Source organism: Xenopus laevis, chromosome 8S (genome assembly GCF_017654675.1).
Source record: "Xenopus laevis strain J_2021 chromosome 8S, Xenopus_laevis_v10.1, whole genome shotgun sequence".
Lineage (NCBI taxonomy): Eukaryota > Metazoa > Chordata > Amphibia > Anura > Pipidae > Xenopus > Xenopus laevis.
In genome coordinates, this window is record NC_054386.1 from 44433509 (window position 1) to 44460768 (window position 27260).

At 39.0% G+C, this 27260-nt stretch overlaps 1 pseudogene; it reads left to right on the plus strand.

Moving 5' to 3' along the window:
• The first annotated feature begins 12047 nt into the window (after positions 1-12047).
• LOC108700648 lies at positions 12048-26434 on the plus strand (annotated as a pseudogene).
• Positions 26435-27260: the final 826 nt, after the last annotated feature.

The window sequence follows — 27260 nt, forward strand, 5'->3', positions numbered from 1 at the left end:
TTAGCCTTGGAGTGCTCCCACAACCGTCCCCCCCTTTTTGTGTATATTTGTACTATGGTACTGTTTATCAAAAAACTGATCCTTGCTCATGAAGTCTTGGTACCATAGCTCAGGCCAGAAGATGATTTCTAGTTCGGCCTTCTGGACCCTGAGCACTCCCACCTTGCTTTTAAGTGGAGCCCTTAGAGCCCAGCACATTTTGATACACAACCCTTTTATCAACTAGAGAAACTCCTACAGGGAACGTTTCACATATATGTCATATCCTGTCATAATAAAAATACAATCTTTTTCACATCCCTACATTAAACTGCAATAACCCTGGGTTTGCATCCTTTTTGACCATTACATGAATTAATGTCATGCAACAAAACAATGTTCATATTAGACATGCATGAAAAAATGCAGCAGATTTTCTAATTTTAAAATACTTTGTTTATAGAGTGTTTTGGTATAAGGGGGGCGGGAAATCAAAGAAAAGTAATTGTGCCTTTACAGCATAAACTACTAATCACAAAAGAAGAAAAAGAAGAAGTGAAATCAAAACACTGTTAGTCCGTAAACACTCACTTCAAAGCAAACTAGTTCAGTGTGGCGCCTATATAGTATAATTGGCAAAACTGCCTTATATAAAACGTATTAAACCTGTCTATGTAGGGACAAAGTGGGAGCTAAGCTGCCACCGTCCACCTATGCCGCCCAACGCGTTTCGCTGACTACTTCAGCTTCCTCAGGGGCATAAGTGGTGGGCGCTCATCTTTTCAAAGTATAAATAGGCATTCGTGCGAGATTACGCTGGAGGCGATTTCCGGGTATTGCGCATGACATCATCAAATAAAGTCGTAGAGACGTTGGTGCGTCTTTTCGCTGTCATATTGCGCCTGCGCGCCTGACAAATATGCTGGCGTATTTTCGCACAGTCATATTGCGCCTGCGTGCCTGACAAATATGCAGGCGTTTTTTAAATAAGAGGAACAGCTATGTATTTAACCCCCTATGAATCCAACAAAGGGTACCTAGGTTCAAAACTAGTTAAAGGTAAAGTAACATACAAAAATCAGAAAAATTAGAAACATTACAAAATTAGAAAACGGTCACACAATTGCGGGAAAGAGGGGGAAACTACCAAGCGAACTTTGCTTGAAATACTTAAAGAAAGGGTTTAAAAGTGAAACCCTCATCGAGACCAGCAGGGGGACCGACTGTTAAGCCAGTAGATCCACTTGGCTTTGCATTGTAATAATTTGGTGTCAATATCACCCACTCTCATAGTGGGTTGAAAATGTTCAACAGCAAAAAACTTCATAGTGTTGACATTTCCACCATGAAGTTCATTGACGTGAATGGCTAAAGACGTATTACGTTTGTTTCTAACGTCCCCCACATGTTCTAAAATACGTCTCCTAAATTGTCGTTGAGTTTTACCCACATAAAGTTTGTTGCAAATACAGCTCATAATATATACTACTCCAGGGGTCTTACAATTCATGAAGTGCCTTAATTTGAATTCCTCTATGTCGGAGCGGCCTCTTTCAATAAATGTACAAGCTACACAGTTGCCACATTTGTAGCAACCCTTGGTCAACTCAGAGAGCCATGTGGATTTGGTGGTAGTACTAAAATGACTATGCGTGAGGCGGTCCCTAAGATTTTTACTTCTCCTGAATGTAATTACAGGATGTGCACCTATTACTTCCTTAAGGACTTTGTCCTGTTCCAGAATGTGCCAATGTTTGTTAAGAATATTAGAGAACTGATTGTGCTCGGTACTATAGTCGCCAATGATCCTAATTATGTTGTTAGATTTTTGTTTGTGCCGTTTCTGATTTTTGGGCAGCAAGAGAGTTGTCCTGCTGGATGTTAGTGCTTTATGGCAGGCCCTTTTTAAACAATTATGACTATAGCCTCTGGCTCTAAACCTATCTTACAGCTTCTTTGCTTCAATTTTGAAGTCATCCATGGTGCTGCATATTCTCCTTATCCGGAGATATTGTCCTGTAGGGATCTCCTTCTGTGAGGAGGAGTTTTCAGATGGTTAGAACTTATATGTGACTTTGAGATTGATGTCATTGATGTTAAGTTTCTTAACAAATGCAAAAAAGTCATTCTTGGTGCCGGAGCAGATTAGTATGACATCATTGATGTACCGCAACCAAAGTGTAATTGCTTGTGTATATTCCAGCAGTATGTCGCTAAAAACGAAATTACGTTCCCACCACCCTAAGTACAGATTTGCGTATGATGGGGCACATGTACTTCCCATCGCGGTCCCTCTTAGCTGGTGATAATATTTATTGTGAAAGGTGAAATAATTGTGTGTCAAAATAAATTCCAGAAGTTCAATAACAGGTTATCGGAACTGAACTGTTGGCCTCTCTGACTCAAAGTCTCTCTCACCGCTTGAAGACCCACCTCATGCAGGATGCTGGTGTAGAGAGACTCAATATCTAAACATGCCAACCATTGGTCTTCCCCCAGGACAATGCCGTCTAGGTGTCGAAGGGCATCACTAGTGTCCTGGATGAAAGAGGGGAGACCAGAGACAAAAGATTGTAGAATGTCATCGACATATATGCTTGATGGTTCTGTGAGACTTCCTATCCCAGACACGATTGGAAGACCTGGCGGAGATTGTGTATTTTTATGAATTTTATGAATAATATAGAAAGTGGGTATAATTGGTGTCTTAACCGCCAGAAAATCAAATTCTTTCTTACTGAGAAGGTCATTTGCCTTATATTTCTTTAAAATGGTTAGGCGTTCAGTTTGGAAAACAGACGTGGGGTCACATGTAAGCCGTGCATAACAATTTGTGTCATTTAATAGACGTTTGCATTCCTGCATATATGCTGTACTGTCCAGAATGACTATATTGCCCCCTTTGTCACTAGGTTTAATGACTATGTGTCACGGTCGGCACCCAACATCAGAACAAACACCAGGCACCCTGGTCTCGGCTCGTGCTTCATCAGTAGTGTGACCGACTTTGGGCCTCGGGAGGAGCTCTCGGCTTACTTGGATGCCACCTGGACTTAAACGAGAGGTGCAAGATGAGGGTTCTGGATAGGCAGAGGGGCACGACTGCAAAGCAAAGTCTTTGGACAGAAGATCGTAGTAAAAGGCGTTAAGCAAAAGAGTAGTCAGAGCAGGCAAGGGTCAAACCAGGAAGTCAATCAGAGGGTTAATCAGAAGAGGTAGTCGGTAATCAGGCAAGGGTCAGAATCCAGAAGTCAGAATAGTCAAAAACAGCCAGGCAGGGGTCAAAAACAGGAATCAAACAGGTTCAGAATATAGCAATGAATAGCACAAGGCTCAGAAGCACCAGGAAACAATATCCTATCACGGGCAATGCATAAAGTAAAACTGTACCTTTAAATACATTTGAAATTCGCACCTTTAAGACGCAACCGGACGCAGCGTGCGCGCACCCTAGGCGCTGAAGAACCCTGCAGGCGTCCCCGCTTGGAGTGCGGCAGGCGTCGCCGCCGACCCCCAACACCCCTACCGGGGTAAGTTATTACATTACCCCCTCTCTAGGGGGGGCCACTGGGAGGAGTGTCATTTTTATTGCCGTCAGCCTGCCTATCCAGGAGATGTGATACCTGCTCCAATTCTCCAGCATCTTTTGTAATTTTTTGTATATGTAAGGATAGTTAGCTTGATACAGCTGATTGTACAGTGTAGTGACACAAATATTTTTTTAATTAATGTTTTAATCTTTCATTAAAACATCCATAGCTGTTATAAACGCATGTAAAACTCTTAGCTGTCAATCACTTTATAGAGCACTGGTAAGGTCCCATCTAGAATATGCTTGAAGGCTTGAAATTGGTTTTTATGCCTTCCTCGGGATCAACTAGCAGTTAGACAGGTTAAAATAGAGTTAAAAGGTTGAACTTGATGGGCGTGTGTCTTTTTTCAACCTAACTTATTAGTGGTGCTTGCGAAGCAAAGCATCACTACTGTTATCTTGCAAACTTATTTTTTAGTGGTGCTTGCGAAGCAAAGCATCACTACTGTTATCTTGCAAACTTATTTTTATTTTTTAGTGGTGCTTGCGAAGCAAAGCATCACTACTGTTATCTTGCAAACTTATTTTTATTCTTCTTCCGTATGAAAGTTTGGCGCGTAACTAGTCCCGCACCGTTTGTCCTAGACCCATGAATGAGGTGTCAAATCGTGCGGCTTAATCGGGAATGGGGTGGTATGACTTTTCTAAGGGGTGGGTGGTTAATTGCCCCTTGCGGGGGCAATTAACCACCCCGAAAAGTCCCATAGATTAACATTGAGGCCAACTTTTGACGGATTCTAGCGCAGAGAGGGAATCTTGTAGAAACGTTAAATTTACCACATTTGAAGAGGTTTGCGACCTCTGTCAGATGATACCCCACACGAGGGTATAAGTTTTACCCCCGGGGCAGGAGAGGTCCCCAAATTTGCCCCATTGACTTATAATGGGGAATTTATCGAATAATTAGTTTGTCGCAGACCCATGAATGAGGTGTCAAACCGTTCAGCTTATTCGGGAATGGGGTGTTGTGACTTTTCTGTCCTATTTTGGGGACCCAAAAAAGTGAGCGGAGCCGCAAACAACCAATCAGATTTTCCCTATTGACTTCAATGAGAAAATGTAAACAGCTGTAATTCTCACAGTAATAAAGCCAGAGCTCCCAAACTTGGCACCGTGGGTCACTGGGTGACTGCAGCCAAAATTTACAAAAAGTGGGCGAAGTCTACAACAGCCAATCAAATTTCAGCCATTCAATTAAATAGGAAAATTTTAAACTGCTGCCGCTCTTAGACGGTTAATGGCAGGGTCCTCAAACTTGGCACAGTTGGTCACTGGGGGACTGGGATTAAAATTAAGAAAAGTGGGTGGAGCCAAAACCAACCAATCAGATTTCTTTGATTGGTTTTAATGGGAAAAATTAAGAAGGCTGCCATTCTCTCAGTATTGATGTCAGGGACCTTGAATATCACAAATGTGGTCGCTGGGGGTTTCCACTTCAAGTTTAGAAAAAGTGGGCGGAGCCACCAACAACCAATCAAATTTCATTCATTGATTTTCAATAGAAAAAAATAGAAATGCTGCCATTTTTACACATTAAATGACAGCATTCCCAAACTTTGGTATGTTAGTCACTGAGTGACTGTGGTTCACAATTAGGAAAAAAAGGGGCGGGGCAACAACAGCCAATCAGATTTGGGCCTGAGTTTTGCCACGGCAAGCACCACTCACATTTTCTTCAGGAAATGTACCTCTCTAGTTATGTTATATATTGCCTGGGATCTATAAAGTTTGGACCTAGCAACTGGAGAGCTGATAAAAATTCACACTGCAGAGCTGCTGAATAAAAAGGTAAATAATTGAGGAAAAAAGGATTATGAAGAACAATGGCAAACTGTCTCAGATAATCACTGTCTACATCATACCTAAAGGTCACATCTAGAATATGCTTGAAGGCTTGAAATGGGTTTTTATGCCTTCCTCGGGATCAACTAGCAGTTAGACAGGTTAAAATAGAGTTAAAAGGTTGAACTTGATGGGCGTGTGTCTTTTTTCAAACTAACTTATTATGTTATATATTGCCTGGGATCTATAAAGTTTGGACCTAGCAACCGATGAGCTGATAAAAATTAATAAATGGAAATCTGTTTGTTTGTGGCCAGCATGCAGACATGCATACTAACTGCTAGTCACAGAAGCCCAGGGAAAGTGTGCCCTAAGCACATAAATATACAGGGCGTCTGCGTGGGTGCGAGTGCTTGCAGGCAAGATAGCGCTGGGTAACTCTGAGTTCCCAATGCAGTTTTAGGATGCTGTGAGGTGGCATGCCGCCCCTAAAATGTTGCCGCCCTAGGCCCGGGCTTTTGTGGCCTTGCCACAAATCCGGGCTTGTAAATATGCCAGTTTAAAAGTCATTGCAGCCATTAAGTTGATGGGGCCATAAAAGGCCAGTGCCAGCTGACTGCAAATGACATTGCTGTGTCAATGCTGGTGTCTTTTTACTTTTTTTTTTAGCCCTAGTACTTTTGCTTGTCATACATTCTACCTAACAGGCAACATCCAGAACTGCTTCTGTTACTTTATTTTGCTGACCAAACAGCCCAGTCATATTTTACAAAACTGGCTTGTCATTTGGTCATATTGTGGGGGTGAACCTGACCCACGTTGATATTAGACTCTGATAAAGGAGTGGTTCGCCTTCAAGTTATCTTTTAGGTTATAAGTTGGCCTATTCTTAAAGTGATATTGACACGTTCCTATAAAAATAGGAACATGTCGGTATCAGTGAAAAGAAGCTGCACACAAACTACAAGCAGCTAAAAGTTCCCCAAAGCTGGCCCCAGCCAAGCAAACCTTAGTAACAGTCACACTGGCATGACTGAAACATCTCACAAACAAAAACTGTGGTACCGTGTGTCACGACCGGCAGCCAATACCAGAACAGGTGCCAAGTACCCTGGTCTCGGCTTCACCAGTAGTGTGACCACCGTTGGGCTTCGGGAGGAGCCCTCAGTTTACTTGGGTGCCACCTGGACTTAACGAGGGGAACAAGGCGAGATGTTCTGGCTCGCAAAGGGGCACGGCTGTTAGCAGAGTCTTTTGGGCCGAAGGTCACGGTACAAATGGAGCAGGCAAGGGAATCGTCAAACAGGCTGGGTCGAGGCAGGCAGATATCAAGAATTGTCAGGCAGGCAAGGGTCAAAACCGGGTAATCAAACAGATGGGGTCAGGCAGAAAGAGTAGTTGAGATGCAGGCAAAGGTCAGGATTCGGATATCAGAATTGTCAGGAACAGGCAGGGATCAAAACCAGAATAACAGATATAATTTCACAGGAACAGACAGCACAAGGCTTCAGGAACCACCAGAATCAAGATTCTATCACGGGCAACCTCTGGAAGCCCTTTCAGCCTCTTTATAGTTTAAATTTGGCGCCATTGCGCGCTGGTGTCATCACACCAGCGCACCTGCGCCTTTCAGGAACATGGAGGCGCGCGCGCGCGCCCTTAGTGAGGCAAGATGGCGCCGGCGCTGGAGCATTCGGCGGGAGTCCCCGCCGCACAGGTATTTTTATTACACCATGTTAGCCAGTAGCAGAAATAACAAATAAAAAAACAAAAAAATACAAAAAGTATTGTAGAAATAATACCTATATTGGCTAACAATAAAAATACAAGGCCCCTTAACGTATTTTGCCTGACGAAGGGGCCTTGGTGCTCTGAAAGCTTGCAATGTATTTTTATTGCTAGCTTTAACATCGTGCTTTTAAACATGATGGCCTGTTATCCTATGCCTGCTTGGGTATGCATGTCAGGTCAGAGCTTCTGCCAACTATTTGTTCATATACAGTCATATGAAAAAGTTTGGGAACCCCTCTCAACCTGCATAATAATTTACTCCACTTCAACAAAAAAGATAACAGTGGTATGTCTTTCATTTCCCAGGAACATCTGAGTACTGGGGTGTTTTCTGAACAAAGATTTTTAGTGAAGCAGTATTCAGTTGTATGTAATTAAATCAAATGTGAAAAAAATGGCTGTGCAAATTTGGATACCCTTGCTAATTTGAATGCACTGGCAACACCAAATTGGTTGGATTAGCTCATTAAGCCTTGAATTTCATAGGCAGGTGTGTGCAATCATGAGAAAAGGTATTTAAGGTGACCAATTGAAAGTTGTGCTTCTGTTTGATTCTCCTCTAAAAGAGTGACAGCATGGGATCCTCAAAGTAACTCTCAAAAGATCTGAAAACAAAGAATTTTTTCAGTATCATGGTTTAGGGGAAGGCCACAAAAAAATCTATCTCAGAGGTTTTAACTGTTAGTTTCAACTGTAAGGAATGTAATCAGGAAATGTAAGGCCACAGGCACAGTTGCAAAAAAATCCAGGTTTGGCAGGCCAAGAAAAATACAGGAGTGAATATGCAGAGGATTGTGAGAATGGTTACAGACAACCCAAAGATCACCTCCAAAGACCTGCAAGAACATCTTGCTGCAGATCTGTACATCGTTCTACAATTTAGCGCAATTTGCACAAAGAACATCTGTATGGCAGGGTGATGCGAAAGAAGCGCCACAAACAGAGTCGCTTGTTGTATGCAAAAGCTGATTTAGACAAGACACAGTCATTTTGGAACAAAGTGCTTTGGACTGATAAGACCAAATTAAGTTATTTGGTCATAACAAAAAGTGCTTTGGATGGAAAAAGAAGAACACTACATTCCAAGAAAAACACCTGCTACCTACTGTCAAATTTGGTGGAGGTCCCATCATGCTGTGGGGCTGTGTGGATAGTTTAGGGACTGGGGCCCTTGTTAAAATTGAGGGTCGGATGAATTCAACCCAATATCCAAATTCTTCAGGATAATGTTCAAGCATCAGTCACAAAGTTGAAGTTACGCAGTTGTTGGATATTCCAACAAGACAATGACCCTAAGCACACTTCAAAATCTACAAAGGCATTTATGCAGAGGGAGAAGTTCTGGATTAGCTGTCACAGTCCCCCGACTTGAATATCATCAAAAATCTATGGGATGATTTGAAGCAGGCTGTCCAGGCTCGGCAGCCATATATTTAACTGAACTAGAGAGATTTTCGAATGGTCAAAAATATCTCCATCACGAATCCAGACACTCATCAGAGGCTATAGGAGGCATCTAAAGGTGAAAAATTAGCAAAAGGAGGCTCAACTAAGTATTGATGTAATGTTGGGGTGCCCAAATATATGGACCTGTCTAATTTTGTTATGATGCATATTGCATATTTTGTGTTAAACCAATAAACTTTATGTCACTGCGGAAATATTACTGTTTCCATAAGACATATTATACAGTATATTTAAAGGAAGTTGCAACTTTGAAATCTCAGCCAATGATAAACATGGCACCAAAGAATTAGGAGGGGTTCCCAAATGTTTTCATACGACTGTAAAATGTAATTTGACAATCGCACCAGCAGACTGACAGCGTGCCAACATTTTTGTAACCAAGGCAGTTATAATAGCAGGCAGTGTCTTATACAGAAATACCACTGTAGTACTTTTCAACTGACAAAGCAGTAGTGAAAAAGTAACCCTTCAACAAAAAAACGTTCTGCTTCTCTTTGATATTGCTTTGGAACAAGCAAAACTTGCTCACTCCCCACCTTAGCCTTATGTGTGTATTTAAAACAAATATGTTGTAAAAGCAGTTTTTCTATTTGTTATACTACTAGGTTGTATGATTCACTAGCCCAAGACTGCTTTAAGAAACCACAAAACTAATGGTTAAAACAATTACAGATGGGAAGTTTTCAATATATTTACATAAGGCTGTGAAGGAAGCAGTTCATGTTCAAATTGGTAACATCATTGATGGCTCCTATTGCAGACATGCATATTTTTAAATAGGAAAAATGAATTTCAATTTAAGCTCCCCCTCTTCTCGTAGTTCCTTTAGGCTTATGCCTCACGGTGTATTTGATCTGCTGGGAAAAAACACTAGCAGAGAAAATCTATTTCATTGTCCAATCTGTTCCACTGTCAACATCCATCTGAAATCTGCCTATCACTACACACTTGGGGCACATTTTGGGCAAAAAATGGAAATTCTTGAGAGGTGTGGGGTAAATATGAAATATGTTACTGTTAGGCCCTAGGACGATGTGTTAACCCAAGACTACAGTATAAGGACCTGTATCATATTAATGCTCCACCACTCACAGCTAAACCCAGGGCCAGCTCTTCATTTTCCATGCCCAACTGAGCCTTTTTACCAAAGATTCTTTCAATTTGTAATACAGATTGTTTTATTAATAACAAGAAATTAACTGCACTTCATAATAACTAAGCCATGTCAAGGTGAGTATCTTGGTATATAATTGGTTTTAATTTGGCCAGATTATTGTTCGGTTTTCACAAGGCTGAAAACGGAACAGAAAGTCAAGACCTGGACAGGCCTTAGAAAATCTGTTCAGGTCAAAACCAAACAAGTGGCAACCCTACCTTTTGGCATCCAGAACTTACTGCTGCAGAACTAACATTAAACCTGCACACAGTAGAGTTGGGACGACTGGAAACCCATTGTCTTCTCTGACTGAAATAGCCCTTGTTATGTCCTGTATTCATGGTAATACTGAGACCAGTATAATAAAAAGATTAACTTAATTCCACCTTACCCTAGTTCACAAAAACTGGTCAAATTGGTAGATTATGCTTTGATGACTGCAGGTACTGTTAACAACCAAGTAAAACATGTTTTTTTTTGAGGGGGTGTGTGTTTTTTTTAGTTCCCTTGCACAAGTCAGAGCTCTCACCAGAAATGACAAATGACTTCTGAGGAAATATGAGCTGAGGTAGTTGAGGGAATAGCGAGCAAAGAACAGTGAAAAAAAGTTTTGTTTTAATGAGGTTTTTAGAAAGTGCAGAGGTTAAATAGAGCGGACCAAACACCACATTCTATCCGATTATGTCACGGTAAATTCCACCGTCTCTGATCATCACTCCTACAAGCCGGCTACGTGAGGAGACTTATGGCGGGCTTTTCCGTAAGACGCGAGGAGAAAGCATGTTGTTAACAGGTTTCCGAGAGGTGTAAGTAGCGATTCGAGAGCGCGGACAGAGTTAGGGAAGTGGACATGTTGGGTAGTATGCACTAACTTGGATTAGAGGATGCAGTTCGAACTTTTTCCTGCCAGCCCCTCCATCTTGATGGCGGGCATTGGCAGCTCTTCACTGGCAGCACTGCACTGGCAGCCCTTCACTGGCAGCAATTGTTTGATAACCTTTTTTTTAATCTAACTAACAGACTGTTATTGAGATAGAATTCACTGTTCCATTTACTGAATGGCAGCAGTTTAGGCTGACTGACACAGACGCAAGTTTGCTTGCACTGGATACATGCTTTGTGTGCTTTGGTCCTCTTGTCACATGATTCACAAAGTCAGTGCCTCTGCTGTTTTATTTATTAAAGTTGTCCCTGGATGAGCAGTGCAGGCAGTAAATCAAAACTGTGTCATTCTGCTATGATTTCTGGGGGTATTTATACATGTACTTGCCGCTGTGCCATCTTTTTGTGAGCTCTGGGGGTAATTATACATGGACGTGCTGCTGTGCCATCTTTTTTGAGCTCTGGGGGTATTGTAGTTCATTTCTGTGTATTTCCTTCATTTTTATAAATCAAAGTGTTATGTATTTCATGTGCAGCCCCAGAAAATTTTTCTTCTTCGAATGTGGCCCAGGGAAGCCAAAAGGTTGGACACCCCTGGCTTAAACCTTCTTTGCCCCGGTGTGAGCATGCTCAGTTTGCTCCTCCTCCCCTCTCCCATTCTCTGCTGTAATCTGAGCCCAGAGCTATAAGTGAGCAGGGAGAGCCTCAGGCAGGATGTGATGTCACACCAAGCTAATACCGCAGTTGCTATCCTAAACAAACAGAGAGCTTCTAGAGCTTTTTACTTGGGTATGGTAAAACATTCTACTGAATAAATATAGCATTCTAGCTTGCACTATTGCAGCTAATCTATTGGCAATAAAATGCCTTCATACCTTTCCTTCGCCTTTAAGCTAACGCTTCCATGTACAGGTATAGGACCTGTTCTCCAGAATGCTCAGGACCTGGGGTATTCCGGAAAAACGGATCTTTCTGTAATTTGGATCTTCATACCTTACGTCTACTAGAAAACCATTAAAATATTTAATACACCCAATAGGCTGGTTTTGCTTCCAATAAGGATTAATTATATCTTAGTTTGGATCAAGTACAATGTAATATTTTATTATTACAGAGCAAAAGGAAATCATTTTTTAAATTTTGGATTATTTTGGAGTCTATGGGAGAGGGTCTGTCTGTAATTCGGAGCTCTCTGGATAACAGATTTCCGGATATTGAATGCCTTACCTGTACTATAAATCTCCATTGTTTCAAATGGCTTTTTATACATATACTTTTAATCACCATTTACAGGAGCAAGCTGTAAACCTTGTTTAATGTGCAGAATTCCAATCATTTTTAAACCGCCTTCTGTTTCTGATCAAACCAAAGGGCATTTCTGTATTTTTCAAAACCACCATGGCCCAAGAGGAAATAGCCATTCTGCGGGCAGAGCTGGATCGTTTGTCTGCTGAACTACAAGAGACAACAGAAGACAAGTTACAAGCTGCTCAGTATGGTCTGGCTGTTTTAGAGGAGAATTCGGAACTGAATCAAAAGAATTCTGATTTTGAGTCAGAATGTGAGCTGCTGAAGTTGGAACTCAAGCAGATGACAGAGGTAAGCGGAGCTCCGATGTTTCAGTTGCAGGGTGGGTTTCCATTTGTGTAATAAAAATTGACTGTTGAGACAGTGGCATATTACTTGCAGTAGCATAATAAGGCTCTTGGTTGACTGATAATTCTTAAATGGATGAAAAAATACACATATTACTAGCATATTAGACTAGCATTAATTCATAATAAGGCTCAGCAATATTTTGAGCTTCAGCAGATAAAATGAGAAAGCAAAAGTTGAGACAAACCCATTTTCTCAAATGCATTAGTTGTAATATGTGATTATGGATTTTTTTCAAAAAGCTGAAAAATGGATTGAAATCAGGGAAATGTATTATGCATTATATATTGGTGGGACCATGGGAAAACTTTAAATCAGGACATGTAATACTGAGGTTTAGCTACAGTATTAATTATTGCTTTACATAAGAGATATATATATTATATTTTTAGTATTTGCCATGTCACAGTACATTTTTAAAATTTTGTTTTTAAAAGGCTCTATCATCCCTAGCACTTTATTTTCCAAAATTGCCTTACGAGGAAACTTCGGGCGACTTCGGAAGATGAAGTGCTCTGATTGCCATCCCTCCGCCAATTTTCATTGTAGCCGGGCGACTAATCTCAATTAATCCAGTTGTCGCCTTATAAAGCAACCGGATCACGCAAGCTGTAAAGAGGAAGGGGAATATTTAAACTGCGTAAAAATGCTAAAATATGACCAAGTGATCTACCCCTTTAAACTTTTTTTTTTTTTTTTTCCAATACTGAAGGTCATCATGTACTTTTTTTAAATTTCTGTATCTCCTTGGATTTCTAAAACTTTTATCACTTCAGCTGCATGTTCCATCTGTTCCTTCATTTGGTTACAATTTAAATATCTTTCGAACTGCACGTCCCTTACTCTGGTGACATGCTGAGAGCACTTTTCATTTCTCCAACTGGTGGTTGTTTCTCCCCACTTAAAGTCAAAGTGTCAGGTGATGTAACTCTTTAATCTACAGTAAACTTGGCCAGCAAACTACTGGATATTCCATAAAGGATTCCTATACTTAGGGTAAGCTTTAAAAACAAAATAAGTTAAAGATGTCTTCCCAATTTTTTTTTTTTGCTTAAAGAAACCATTAAATTCTAAGCAAATATACATGAATTCCTTGTCTTTTCCAAAAAATAATTGGAAAAACATTTGCTTATGGTAGATGCAAGCCAGAGAGACCTGTAGTGTTCACATTGAGACGTGTATCCTAGGTCAAAAAAAGTTATATTGTGAGGTATACCTTTTTATACTTTGTGTCTTTCAGTAGCCTTTGATATGTACTTGACCACGAGGTCTAATGGAAAACATTGCTTTCTTCAATAGTTTTGGTGTGCATTTTGGCCATGGAATAAGTGGCCAGTACTCATTTGGACTATTTTAAAGGGGTGGTTCACCTTTAAGTTAACTTTTAGTATGTTATAGAATTATAAGAAACTTTTCAATTGGTCTTCATTATTTATTTTTTATAGGTTTTTAATTATCTTCTGACTCTTTCCAGCTTTCAAATGGGGGTCACTGACCCCATCTAAAAACAAATGCTTTGTAAGGCTACGAATTAATTGTTATCGCTACTTGTTATTACTCATCTTTCTATTCAGGCCTTCTCCTATTCATATTCCAGTCTCTTATTCAAATCAGTGTATGGTTGCCTGCCAGGGTAATTTGGACCCTAGCAACCAGATTCTATTCAGGCCTACTCTTATTCATATTCCAGTCTCTTATTCAAATCAATGCATGGTTGCCAGGGTAATTTGGACCCTGGCAAAATTGCAAACTGGAGAGCTGCTGAATAAAAAGCTTAATAACCAAAAAAAAAAAAACACAAAAAAAAAAATTAGGGATGCACCAAATCCAGGATTCAGCCTTTTTCAGCAGAATTTGGATTCGGCCAAATCCTTCTGCCCAGCCGAACCGAATCCTAATTTGCATATGCAAATTATGGGTGGGGAGGGAAATCAAGTGACTTTTTGTTACAAAACAAGGAAGTAAAAATTGTTTTCCCCTTCCCGCCCCTTATTTGCAAATTCGGATTTGGTTTGGTATGCGGCCGAATCTTTCGCGTAGCAAATTCATATTCAGATTTACTACTTAGTTATATGGCAGATTATTTTCAGTTGCTGTATTCTATAGGTCAGTAATACAAAATAGTGGATTCGGTGCATCCCTAAAAAAAATTAAAGCCAATTGCAAATTGTCTCAGAATATCCCTCTTTACATCATACAAAAAGTTAAGAAGTTTGTAGTCAGTTGGCTATGAAGCAGTGATTTTCTAAGCTGGTCATACAGTATAGATCTGTTTGTGCAGACATGTCTAAAGTGGGCCACGTCAACACACTAATGTTGTCCTGATCCAATGGGCAATTTTTCACCAGAATTTTATCTGTAGGGTAGACCAAAGCAGTCTTAAGATGGTCATAGGCGCAAAGATCCAATTGTACGAATCAACGTACGATCGGACTTTCCCATATCCCGACCCGCCACTAACCATTCAGATCAAAGTCTTACCATTCCGACCAAATAAAGTAGTAAAAGAACAGATCAGCCAATGTAATACCTCTGACAGCAATCGTACGATAGTTATGTCTGACAAAGCTAGTGACAGTCTCCCACTGAAAATTGTGCGATCGGCAATACATGCAGAGATATTATCGACAGGCGACAGAAATTTTCTAACCTGTCCGATCGACCAAACGACCGATCTCCGCCTGGACGAAAAATGACGGGACTCTCCACACACGGTCCGAAAATCGTACGAATCCACGATTCGTACGATCAGATCGTTGCGTCTATGGCCAGCTTTAGACAAAGCTGAAACTGCAGGCTTAGTGAGAATTGTTTGCAAATTCATATTCAGATTTACTACTTAGTTATATGGCAGATTATTTTCAGTTGCTGTATTCTATAGGTCAGTAATACAAAAAAGTATAGTCCTTACAAACTTGCTTTGTCTGCCATTTTTATTTTTGTTAGGCACTGGCTGAATCTCAACCCAATCACAAACAAACTGCTGAAGATGGAGAGAGCAGGGAAGAACAAAATTAACAGATAAGATTGATGAGCTTCACCTTGAACTCAAGCAGCTGAAATCATTCTGTACTAATACTAAAACTTCAGAAAATGAACACCTGCACCTAGTAATGCAAAACCTAAAAAAGGTAATCATGGAATACACACTTTCTCTTGTGTCCTAAAAGCTCAAGTATATTAAAAAATGCGTACTGTCAAAAAGGACTTCTGTGCTTGTTGTACTGTGAATATACACACAGTCTGATAAAAAAAAAGTCTTGCATGTGCAGGGTATAAGTGTAAGAATATTCAATGTGCTTTGCAGAACTTTGCAGATATGGCATGATGGTAATTCCCAGAGACTTCCATCTAGCCATAACTAAACACAGATGGAGTTTTCCATATTCTTGACCTCCATGAACGGAGCAGCAATTGCGAGGGACAGCCACAGCACATGATTTTATGTGCGTGGAGTGAATTTATTTCCCAATGTCACAAATCACCTAATTATTTTAGGAGAAAAATGCAATAGCCCAGGGGGAAAATGCTCAGTTTCCCAGGTGATCCTAGCTCAGACTTAAAGGATAACTAAACCTTAACTAAAAAAGTAGGCTAGAAATGTTGTACATTATGTTTTGGGCTTCTGTACCAGCCCAAGTCAACCACAGCCCTGTAGCAGGGAAGATCTGTGCCCCCAAATATGCCCCTGTAGCTCCCCATCTTCTTATCTGCTGATTCGCTGCATGATATGCTCTGCGCTGCGCTGCTGTCACTTACTGAGCTTAGGGACCTACTTACAATATACAGTACACATACAATATAAATGTCACAATATAAGGCTGATTAGTAATTAATACAGATCATTACTAAATGACAGCACAGAAACCAGTGCAATTAGCATAAGAATTTAATAATCTATATTCTATTACAGGCCAACCTAATTTTCTGCTTGATAACTTGCAACAACCCCTAACTTAAGCTTCTCAACAGCTGTTCAGAGCCCACTGAGCATGTGAGTGTCGCAGACACTTTCCAAGATGGTGAAGTCCTGGAAAAAAAATTACATGTGTATTTATATCCTGCAAAACTGCTAGTTGATCCAGAGGAATGCAGAAAACCGTTCAATTTGCCTCAGAGGGGAAAAATTCCTTCCTCACACCAAGATGGCAATCAGACCACTCCATGGATCAGCTTGTACTATGAACTATCTTCCATAACCATGTATTCCCTCACTTTCTAAAAAGACACAAACCCATTTTAAAAGCTATCTAATGTTTTAGCCAGATTCATGGAGAGAACTCCACCACTTCACAACTCTCTATAAAACTCTTTTTTCAAAAACCCTTAAAATATTTTGACTGAACCTCCTTCTTTCAAAATGGGTGCCATTGTGTCAGCTGGAAGAACCTACTGGTAAATAAAACATTTGAGAGATTATTATATAATCCCCTTATATATTTATATGTAGTTATTTATCATAAGCTCCTCTTCACCAGAGTAAACAGCTCCTCATAGCTGAGATTGTCCATACTTTTTACCAGCCTTTCTCTGGACCCTCTCTAATTCAATAATATAACATTTGAGCTCTGGAGACCAAAACTGTATGGCATATTCTAGATGTGGCCTTACCAGTGCTCTGTAAAGTGGAAGAATAACCCCCTCGTCACGTGAATCTATGCCTCTTTTAATACCTTTCAAAAGCTTGTTTGCATTTGCTGCTGACTGTCATTGCTTGCTACAACCAAGTTTATTATCTACAAGGTGATGGTACTTTTAGTAGTACCATTTTGACCTTGTGTAAGACAAAACTCAGTAAAGGAAAACCTTTAGAAATAGTCAGGCAATTTATTCATACATAATACAACATAACAGTTTTGTCTGGGTAAGCTGTTGGAGTAACACACAGAATGTCAGCCAAGGACTTACCAAAGACACACCTCTTGGTCCAGGCGTTATATAGCTTTCAGAAGGCATTTACAGTTATTGTAACAAAGGGTTCACGGAAATACCATACATGGTCTGACTCCTCCTTGTATAATTAATGTCTAAATGATTTACTTAGTCTTACATGTTATCAAAGGAATGTTGTAACATACTGTGCCTAGCTCCAACGGTCCACAACCTTGCAATCAGCTATTGGCTAACAAAGGCCATTGTGGTATTTCCAGTAATTTGAGCAGCACTTCAGCAAGAAGGGGCCCCCATCAGACAGACTGGCGTTATGCTGACACTCTGGAATTTAAGTAACAGAGTGATGATCTTTTGTTTGTATGGCCTAGTATAAGCTATATGAGTGACCATTGTCCACGGTAGACCATTAGCCCTTATAGTCCATCCTGCCTTGGGCCCTATAGCGTTATGGCGTCATAGAGGGCGGGGGTGACAAATATCAACCCTCTGACACTAGCCATTCGTCCGTCTTAGGATTTAGACCGTTCCAGATATATATTATATAAACATTCCTCTCTTGAAACATTTAAAAATATGTTTCACATTAGTAATTACTGGCACAGTAAGAGTGCTGAGAGGACCCCCAGGAACAAGGGAGGTCTATTATAAATGGGACAGTGGTGTACACTGTTGTGAGTTACAGTTCAACTGTCGTGGCAGCACCAATACAGAAGTGCAGCTGAAATCTGAAATGAATGAAAACAAAGAAAACAGGAAGCTAGGGGGCTAGAAGTATTTCCTGTTTTTGAGGAACTAACTTGACTAGGGACCGCTGGAACCGCACAATGAAGCAAGAGCTGTCTGAATATAACATGTAGCCTAAGATTGAAGCAAATATGATTATAGTGAACTTAGGTTTCAAAATAAAGCCAAATAAAGAATTACAGAGAGATAATAAAAGGGAATCATTGCATAGAGATAATGAGACATAGTAATAATCATCCTGAGTAAGATAATACTGATATTGTAAAATAATACTGATTTCAGTACTATTGAAAAGTAAAAAATTATTCTTTCTTTCTTTCAAACCTCCCCACATACGGCTGAGAAAAGCTTTATCTTATAGATTGACCACACATTATATACCCTCTGGTGGGGAACTTCATGGGAATGGTATGTGAAAGGAGTACGGAAGGGAGTGAGGAGGAGTACAAGTCAGTGTGATTAGCTAGTTATGTGAAAATAAAGGGAGTACCACTATGTGCGAGCTTCAAAGATATTGCACCTTGTTACTGAGAACAAAAACATAACAGTAATACGAACCTTCTCACAGATGTTACACATAACCTTGAACAGTTTCTAGAAGGGCCTCATGGGCACCTAGAAACTGTTCACTCCATTAAGGGGGGCCAAGCAAGGCCTGCAAGACTTTTCCCCTACAATGTAAATCAAATGAGAGCAGAAGTTGGGGGGAGGTACTTATATCACAAATTCTAACAGGGAAATATAGACCAAGTATTAATGCTAGGATGACATGGATAGACTTAATGAAACTTCCAATGGAGTTGTTTAACCAGCTATAAAATTTTACCTAATCATTTGGAATAACTGAACTGTTCTATAAAAACATTACACTTATTGTTGCAGCTCTAAAACTTTGACTATATGACATTCAACAAACATTTCAGAAACAATATGAGTGCAACCTTCTTTTTCCTATCAAAACACATGCTAATCTTAAATCACACTATTTTGGTCAGCTACTCTATTTATTTGAACAACCTCTATGTTTATAGTTACATAGTTAAATTGGGTTGAAAAAAGACAAAGTCCATCAAGTTCAACCCCTCCCTACTTTCACACAAATTCTATATACCCATATCTATACTAACTATAGAGCTTAGTTTATGACGGTGATAAGATTTATATTGTTTTATAGATTTAACATTATGGGCGGGACTAGTCTTGGAATCTAGACTCTACTCAATACTAATATTAGCACATGACAGAGTTCTATTATTATGGGGTCTATCATTTTTTTTTCTTTTTCTACATCAGTGCTGTTTACACACAACCGGCTACATATAGAGCTGAGGACCTGGGGCAATAATACAATAATAAGTAATTACAGGAAACTTCCCTTCTAAAACCTTTTTTAAACAGATACAATGTTACCTTTGTTGTTTTCATAACTAATTTAAAACTAAACATATAGAGAAAATGTTACATTATCACATTCGCATTGTTCTTATAAATTGTACACAATTTAACTATATCACATTCAATACTGTATGAGTTGAAAACTTAAAATTAACCCGTTTCAATATCAGTCCATCAGTTCATTATAGAGGAAAGTCCAATCAGAGAGACATCATGGCTGTGGATAAGCATATGAAGAAATATTCAACAGTCATTTGTATTCAGTCAATGCAGCAGTCTCTGTACAGTTCTTTTTAGAGTTCATAATCAGTCCATTGATCCGATATTAGTATAGGCAAAAATGTAAAGGCATCACAGATATGAATGGCAAACTTGGAAATGGCTCTTTGTATGCATGCAGAGTTTCTTTCAATGAGTGGTGGGATCAAGGATAGTTGTTCTATTTGGAATGGATTGGAATAATCTCAACAGCTACTGATGGAATTTTGCTCAGATCACCAACCTGGAAACAAAGAGACAATGTGACAATATCTGGTGTTCTGGTAATACTGACTTATCTAATGTACTAGCTTAATAACTCTAATGAAACTGTATGAACTGTCAGTAATGAGAAGTGGTTGTACATTTATGATATGAGTGAAGGACGTTTGTTTTCTTGTGTTTAATTCAAATGGAGAGAGTCCACAACAGCTGATAGGATTGTTGCAGAGAATTGACAGGACAGCTGGGAATAAATCCAACCAAATGCTGCCAGTAATTGTGTTGTTGGAAGTGGGATGGTACAAAGACACAACTCCACTTAATATCAGTGTCATTTGCAAATTTGTAACAGAATCGAAAATTTAATTATGTAAACTATCAAATACAACCTGTACTGTTTCCTTCTTATAACAAAATAATATTGATTAATCATAACCAGGAAAAACATTTAACAAGTTCTCTCTTGTACCTTTATATATATATTTTTATATTTTTAGCCTAAATGAGAATGACATAGATCCATTTTAGTAGCATCATTTATTTCTACAAATTTGGTAGTGAAATTACTGGTTATCAGACAAAATCAACAATAAATCGAAGTCACTTCTGCATTTTCTTACACTTGCAGACTTGTGATGCAAGATACACAAGTGCAAAGATTACGGGAGAAATTTTTTCTGTAGCAGCGGCACAAGTACATAAGCTGCATTTTTTATTAACTGAAACTTATTTAATTAGAAAAAATAGTAACAACAACAGAACCCACAGTAACAACAACATAACCCACAATATAATACTCCCCTCTTGTTGTACTGCAAATGCAGTACAATAATATGAAATAATAGATCCACATCTGTCTAGAGAATAATGAAAATAATTTAACCTGTACCAATGAGTGAATCGGGTATGGATCCAAACTGCATCAAGTTTACCTTCATGTTGGTGAAAAAGATCCAGATGCAGGAGATACAGAAAAAAAATACAGATGAGTATGAAATGGTAAAGTTAAAAATATTTGCTGTGGTTAAAAGTTCCTGAGCCAACGGGCTGACAAAAGAGGAAGTTACAAAACAGTGAGAGAAGTTAAGCATCTGAAATATTGTGCAACGGAGGATTCTGGGAAATGTAGTTTTTATGACAGTACCAGCAAATAGAATCCTTCTTGTTATTAATTGGACTATGAACTAGATTTCCTCTTAAAGGGTGCTGTAAGTCTAATGCACCGTTAAGTACTTCAGTGTGAAACAACTGACCATGATTTATTTGGTCGGCAGGAAGTTTGTTCTCAGAATATTCAGGGGTAGTACTACTATTAATAAGCTTAAAACATTCTGAACCATTAGATCAATAAGAATCTTCATTACTGGGGTTGCACCATTTGTGGAAGCAAAAGTTCTAAGATTGTGTAACCCAGTGTCACTCTAAGGTTGCCAATAGGCACATTTAAATGGCATTTAATTGCTCCTTAGTATCCATATAAAGGACTGGATCTAAGTTTGCTGAGCAAGGAGCAGAGAATAGGTGTAATGTCTCAGCTGAAGTATATGTGAGAAATATATTTTTCCATTGGTTGGCAAAAGCCTGCTAGATCTAATAGCATGCAATTTTTATAGTAAAATATTTACTATTACACGTATCCTTTATCTGTCACAGTAGAATGTCAAGTTGTGAGGGAAGAATACTATCGCCTTCTGGCCAGGAAAACGCAGTCTTGTCCCCTCCACTGTGACACTTAACAAAGGCTTTGAAACTTAAAATGTTTTGGGCACTCAACTAGCATATCTAGGAGGATTGTTAGATATTCTAAGCTGATGGAACATGTTTTTTTCTTTTCTTCAGATCACAAATCAAACATAATACCCTTAGAAAACAGTTATCAATCTGACACATAAAGATAAAAAAGAGAAGTAAGGTTAGTTTGAGACAAAAAACTATAACAGAAAACATTTTAAAGAGACAACACTAATATTTCTGTTAACACAAGAAAGACAAGTGGAGTGAATTAACCTTATTCACGAGTAACCCATTCACAAACAGAAATACACAAGAGAACTAATGTTACTATGAGAATAATAACAAAGAAGACAATGTTAGGATAAGATATGAATAGTGACATGATAGTCTAAGACAAAATGACAATATTTTAGTGACAGACACATAGAACAAATATTATATTACAAGAGGTACCTATGAAAACATATAAACATTAACGAGAACCAAAAACAGTAAGGTAAACATATTCATTACAGACACATCAAAGTCATATAACCGTCAAGTCAAGTCAAGTCCTTTTCTTTCTAACATACACACAAGTATTACATTCAAAATATGCTCTAACAGACCTGTAGGATGCAAAAAAGCTTAGCAGCGAGCTATTAACATTGGTTTATAAAACAAACAGGGCAAACAAACATACATATAAACTGGAGTCACCTGCAGGAAAAAATGATGTTATACTTTTTTCTGTAATTTAGAAAAGGCTTACAATTGAGTGGAAAGGGAGAAAATAGGTTTGAAGTTGCAGATGGACAACACCTAAATGTTTGTAGTTCTCTCGTTTTTCATCTGACAATTCAAACGGACAGGAAAGTGATTCACACTTCACACTCTACAGAATTTCCTTCAGAAAACCTAGTTTTCCGTATTTCTGGCCTGCTAGGTCGCCCCATAAACAGGAACCGCAGAAAAACTCCTAAACAGCAAGCAGACTCTGAGATAGAGCCACAAATTCTCTCGTACACCATCACACAGATGACAGTTGACAGATGACTGGAGTCACCTGCAGGAAAAAATGATGTTATACTTTTCTCTGTAATTTAGAACAGGCTTACAATTGAGTGGAAAGGGAGAAAATAGGTTTGAAGTTGCAGATGGACAACACCTAAATGTTTGTAGTTCTCTCGTTTTTCATCTGACAATTCAAACGGACAGGAAAGTGATTCACACTTCACACTCTACAGAATTTCCTTCAGAAAACCTAGTTTTCCGTATTTCTGGCCTGCTAGGTCGCCCCATAAACAGGAACCGCAGAAAAACTCCTAAACAGCAAGCAGACTCTGAGATAGAGCCACAAATTCTCTCGTACACCATCACACAGATGACAGTTACACTAAAGTTATTCACGCACTCAGCTAGGCAAACATTCAACATTCATGGATCCTTTTGCATTCATCAAACAACATACAGTACACGTGTAATTTCTATTTCAAGATGTTTTAGACTACACTTCATGATAAGGAATAAGAGACGTACAAAATACAAAAACAGGAAGGAAATTACGAATTCCTATCATGAATGGCAGATAATTTCAGCCGATTAACACAACAATTAACAAAACAATAGGCAAAAAGAAGAAGTTAGAAAAAACATATATACCCCACCCAGGGGTACTTACGCGCGTGAATCAACCATCGGGGAGTAAAGCTCCTCGGAAAACCTTCCTGGAAAAGAAATATCCATGGGGACACTACAAACATCCGAGAACATCCTCGGGTACACTCCATTAGCAGAGTCTGGAGCCCTCCATTGCCTGAAAAAATGACTGGAAAAAAACTGGATCACAGTCGGCGGGTCACCATATGATGGTACTTTTAGTAGTACCATTTTGACCTCGTGTAAGACAAAACTCAGTAAAGGAAAACCTTTAGAAATAGTCAGGCAATTTATTCATACATAATACAACATAACAGTTTTGTCTGGGTAAGCTGTTGGAGTAACACACAGAATGTCAGCCAAGGACTTACCAAAGACACACCTCTTGGTCCAGGCGTTATATAGCTTTCAGAAGGCATTTACAGTTATTGTAACAAAGGGTTCACGGAAATACCATACATGGTCTGACTCCTCCTTGTATAATTAATGTCTAAATGATTTACTTAGTCTTACATGTTATCAAAGGAATGTTGTAACATACTGTGCCTAGCTCCAACGGTCCACAACCTTGCAATCAGCTATTGGCTAACAAAGGCCATTGTGGTATTTCCAGTAATTTGAGCAGCACTTCAGCAAGAAGGGGCCCCCATCAGACAGACTGGCGTTATGCTGACACTCTGGAATTTAAGTAACAGAGTGATGATCTTTTGTTTGTATGGCCTAGTATAAGCTATATGAGTGACCATTGTCCACGGTAGACCATTAGCCCTTATAGTCCATCCTGCCTTGGGCCCTATAGCGTTATGGCGTCATAGAGGGCGGGGGTGACAAATATCAACCCTCTGACACTAGCCATTCGTCCGTCTTAGGATTTAGACCGTTCCAGATATATATTATATAAACAAAGGACTCCAAGGTAATTTTCCATTATGGATTTGCTTTACCATTAAGGATATAAGTGGCTTACATATTTTTACATTCCTGGTGCATAACTTTACATTTATTGGCAGTGGAACTCAACTGCCACTTTGCAAGTTGCCAAAATTGCCAGTTTCTCAAGATCCTGCTGCAAGGATGCCACATCCTGGATGTAACTAATTGGGCTGCATTGCTTTGTGTTTCTGAAAACACTTGTACATTAACAATACCCTCCCTTAAGTCATTAATGAACAAGTTAAATAAAAGTGGATACAATACAGAGTCCTGAGGGACCACACTAAGAACTTTACTCCAAGAAGAGAATGTACCATTAACAACCACCCTCTGTAAGCGATCCTGTAGCCAGTTTTCTATCAATGTGCAAATGACTTAATTAAGTCCAACAGACCTTAATTTAGAAAGCAGTAGTTTGTGGGGCACTGTAGGAATCACTTTGGCAAAATCCAAATAGATTAAATCTACTGCTCCCCAGCTGTCCAGCATACTTACCTCATCATCATAATAAACAATCAAATTTGTCTGACATGACCTATTCTTCATATAGCCTTGCAGACAGACTACTGCTCATAATTCCATTCACTAGGACAACATTTTGAATATGATCCTTTACTTTTTTCTTATTTTCAGCTTTTTTTTTTTTTAAATTTACACTGTTGCCACAACTTGATCAAAATGCCTTTGCTAGGTACAAAAAAGCACACGAATATACTTTTCTGCCTCTGGCATAGACATATCATTTATGCCATGACAACTCTTACAATGTATTTGCGGAGACTGCTGCAAATGCAGTGGACAAATGCCATTGGTGTTGACCTGATGAGTAAAGACCTGATTTTAAGTGTATATTTTCTCTTCTGGTTATACTATAGTAGCATATTTTAGTTTCTATTGTAACTTTGCAGGAATATGAAGAAACAGAAAAAGAGAAGGCAAAGCTGCGTGAAGAAATAAAGCAGCGTAAGATTAGTGATTTTTCAGAACTTGAAGAAGAAAATATATCTCTTAAAACAAGTGTCTGTATTAAAGGAAAACCAGGTAATTTACTGTTGCATATTGTTTCAGTTTTTATAAGGCTTAAACAAACTAAGGCTGTATTAATGCTTATAGCATGATGGTGCTTTGCCATTTCCAACAACCTATAATTCAACAATTTATGGTAGGCCTTCCTTGCTATATGAGTCACCCCTAGTGTAGCTTTAAAACTGCCATACACATACCCAAAAAATAGTATAATCTTAGGCAAGTGTATGCTGGCTGGACAATTGGATTTGTATGTGCTATGGCTTGATTAGAGCTGCAGCATCTCTTCCTGCTGTTCTGATAATTCTTGCTGCTGGCCCAAACAAATAGAACAATTAAAGGTGCATGGTCCCCTGTACATCATCTGTCCATTCAACCCTCAGTGTATGGCCACCCTAATCATTTGGAGTTGTAGTTAAAACTGTATGCTGCTTTGGAGCACTAACCACTTCTTGCCTGATCTGCACCTGCTAGCAGCCCTATGCCATAGTCACTGTTAAAACCTTAGTTACTTTCAAGTTTTCAACTGCTTTTTAAAACTACAATTATATAGATATCTATCACTTTACCCTCTGAGCTACTTTAATATATTTTTTGCAGGTGGAATTTGAAGGAATAAAACATGAGCTGAAAAAAAGAACTGAATAAATAGAGGTTTTGAATGGCCAAGTAGAAGAGCTGGTGATGCTAAGAGATATCTCAGAAAGGAACTTGGAAGAAGCCCTGGAATCACTGAAAAGTGAGTGGGAGCAAATATAAGAACTGAGACTTGATTTATCTGCCTTTCTTAATTATGATTCTAGTGGGAATTTGCATGCAAACTTGGATGATCACAATGAAGAACAGTTTGACAGTGGATTCAGCAAAACTAATGGAGAAATCTTAATGTTTACACCACGCAACAGTGACAAGTACCATCCTGGTCCAAAATTTGCATCAAATCTCTTTACAGAGCTTAATCTTCCAGAAATTCAAAAACTCCAACAGCAGCTCTTGCAGGTATTATTTTTCTTATTTTAGCTTAATAAATGTTTAAAGTTAAAGCACCTACTGCGGGTTTGTTTCTCCCCTCTGTATGCTAGCATTGCATCCTTATTCTTTCCATATATTATGTATGGGAAAAGGGTTCTTGGCTTGAGCTCACACAAAGAAATTCACTGTTTAGAGAATGCAACTTGCACAGACTTTTAATTTATGCTAGAATGTTAAAATGAGATGTTAATTTTAAGACCCAGCAGAAATGACTTAATAGGGAACCTTTAACTTTTGCTGAAAATAAAGTTGAATATTCAGAGATGCTGTGGTTGCAAGAGAAGGCAGGTCTGCATTCACAAATCTGTTCATCTATGACTAATACCCGATCAGATGTTTGTGAGGGGCCATCATATTGACCAATATTATCCAGGTTATAACCAGCTTAATCTTAACATTTTTTTGTTTTACTAGTTCTCCTGCTTGCTATTTATTCTCTTGGCACCCACCTTGGCAACCAAACATTGATTTTCTAGACAGACTAACTAAAGGGGTATAAAGAGAAATACAACTATAATTGTTAGTAAACAATATACAGTATTACTTTGCTTTTTCTGTGTTGACCCTGGCTACCAAATAGCTTTTTATATTCCATGCTGGAAAAATGTATACAAGAAAGGCAACATGTACAAGCTATCTTCTACTCTTGCCTTAAAATACCCATTCAAGGCTGTGGCTGTTCTGCCATGTTTGTGGGCAAGTCGTATAATATGCCACAGATTGTTCTTGAATCAAGTAACATACACCCGACTTACATAAAACTCACACTTACAAACAGGGTTTATTACAGTAACATACTATTGTTTGCTTGGCTTTTATTAGCATTTAGCTTTAATAAACCACCTGCCCCAATCTCCTCTGACATGTGTTGTCTACTGCGGAGCACAGAAAGGTAAAAATACATATGCACAGAAAGGTAAAAATAAATACTATGTTAAAACAAACATTTGTCTAAGTTACAAGTATAAGTAAATGTATATGTTTCACTTTCTGTGGTGACCCTGGCTACCAAATAGCTAACCTTTTCACTTACATACAAATTCAACTTAAGAACATACGTACATAACCTAGGGACTGCCT